Raw genomic sequence first — 2,104 nt, forward strand, 5'->3', positions numbered from 1 at the left:
AAAAAAAAAAAATGGAATACCAGAGTCACTGTACCAAAAATCAATGGTCGATGTTCCACCATTTCAAAAGGTCCCACATGATCAAGAACTGAAGGTACTGAAGGAAGAAGTCTGAGCTACACTGAATCCATTGGTAACGAACAAGGCTTTGAGAACTGATGGAATATAAATTGAAATCTTTCAACAAACTGATGTAGCACTTCTAGGCACTTACTCATCTGTGCCAAGAAATTTGGAAAACAGCAACCTTGTCAACTGATAGTATCCTTATTTTTCCCATTCTAACTAGAGGTGTCGACGATCAGATTACAGCCTTCAGAACGAGAAATTCATCTGCCAATATCATCAATATCACATGTAGTTAAATTTTTGTTCAAGATACTTCAGGCGCCCCCTCTCCCTACTCCACCACTGCTGCCTCCTTCTGCTGCTGCTCCTGGTACTGTTTGTGTGCTAGTTCGGTGGGGACCTGGTACCTCTTTTGTGAAGCAGCAGCTGAGGAGATTCCTGTGCTCGCCATGTTGGACAAGAAACCCAAGGAAGGAGTCAAGACTGAGAATGATCATATGAATTTGAAGGTGGCAGGGCAGGATGGTTCTGTGGTGCAGTTTAAGATTAAAAGGCATACACCACTTAGTAAACTAACGAACGACAAGGTTTGTCAATGAGGCAGATCAGAGTCTGATTTGACGGGCAGCCAATCAATGAAACAGATACAGTTGCGCAGTTAGAAATGGAGGCTGAAGACACAATTGATATGTTCCAGCATCAGGCAGAAGGTGTCTTCTAAAAAGGGAGCCTGCTGCTTTACTCCAGAACTCTGTTCCTAAGGACCAAGAATACATTCTCAATTAGAAAACCACAATTTGGTTCCACCACATCCTGACTACTGCAGTATAGTTTTATCTAGTCTTGAATTTCCCCATCCCCATTTCTTTAGTGTACATAAAGTAACAGGTACATGCGCACAAGCATATTGGGGAAAAAAAAGTTCAGAAACTGCTGCAATAGTACATTAAAAGGGAACTGCCCGAAATTCAAGCTGTATTCAAATGAGGACATGGAATGAGTGATGTCATTGCTGATGTAAGATGGAAATTGGATGAAAGTAGAGAATACCAGAAAAATGCTTATCTTTACTTCCTTGACAATAAAAGCTTAAAAAAAGAATAAAAAAGTTGCTCAGGAGAGACATGAACCCTATTGTTTCAAAGCCAATCACGCCCACCCCACCTTGTCAAGGTACTTTCACTTCTACATATAAATTCCTTGCTTGAGTGATGTCTTCACTCTTGCTTTATTATTATTACTTGTTGTTGTTGTTATTGTTAGGTGCTGTTGAGTCGGTTCTGACTCATAGAGATGCAGTATAGGATTTCCAAGGAGTGGCTGTTGAATTTGAACTACCTAACTTGTGGTTCAAATAGACCTTGCAGTTCAGCACATATCCCTGCAGCACCACACCACACTTAGCAGAGAAAAAACCTTTAATCTAGGAAAGTGACTTGTGACATTGTGAAAGGTCATCAGACAAGGATGCCCTTTATCAACACTCCTCTCATAGTGTAGTGGTTAAGAAGATCTGCGGAATGTTCTGGTAAAGATTTACAGCCTCGGGAACCTTGCACAGGATCTCTATGAGTCGGAATTGACTCCATGGCACATAACCACCCAGCCAGCATTTACTGTAGTGCTGGAAGCCTTAGCCAGAACTACAGGAAATAAAGGGAAACTGAAAGCATACAAATTGGCAAAGAAGAAATAAAACTTTCTTATAGTTAATACGATCCTATAGTTAGAAAATCCCAAAGACACAGCAAGAAATTTTTTGGAATGCAGTGAAACTTTCAATAAATGGAAATCCTTTTGCAGAAGAATGAAACAAGAATCTCATTCTAACTCAAACTAACTCAAAGTGGATTAAAGACATAATTGTAAAATATAGAACTATAAAGATCATCATTTACAAAATAGGGGAAACCCTATGGACACCAATACACAGCATAAATACACCATCAAACATAACAGAGAACAAACAAACAACAGAAGACAAAATAGGTTATTGGGACTTCCTAAAAATTAGACACTTATAAACATCAAAACA

The 2,104-nt window shown here is 39.3% G+C and overlaps 1 pseudogene; it reads left to right on the forward strand.

Annotated features, from left to right (window-relative positions):
- Nucleotides 1–518: 518 nt before the first annotated feature.
- Nucleotides 519–790, forward strand: LOC102812313 (annotated as a pseudogene).
- Nucleotides 791–2,104: the final 1,314 nt, after the last annotated feature.

The sequence above is a fragment of the Chrysochloris asiatica genome, unplaced genomic scaffold (assembly GCF_000296735.1).
Source record: "Chrysochloris asiatica unplaced genomic scaffold, ChrAsi1.0 scaffold00002, whole genome shotgun sequence".
In the NCBI taxonomy this organism is placed as follows: Eukaryota; Metazoa; Chordata; class Mammalia; order Afrosoricida; family Chrysochloridae; genus Chrysochloris; species Chrysochloris asiatica.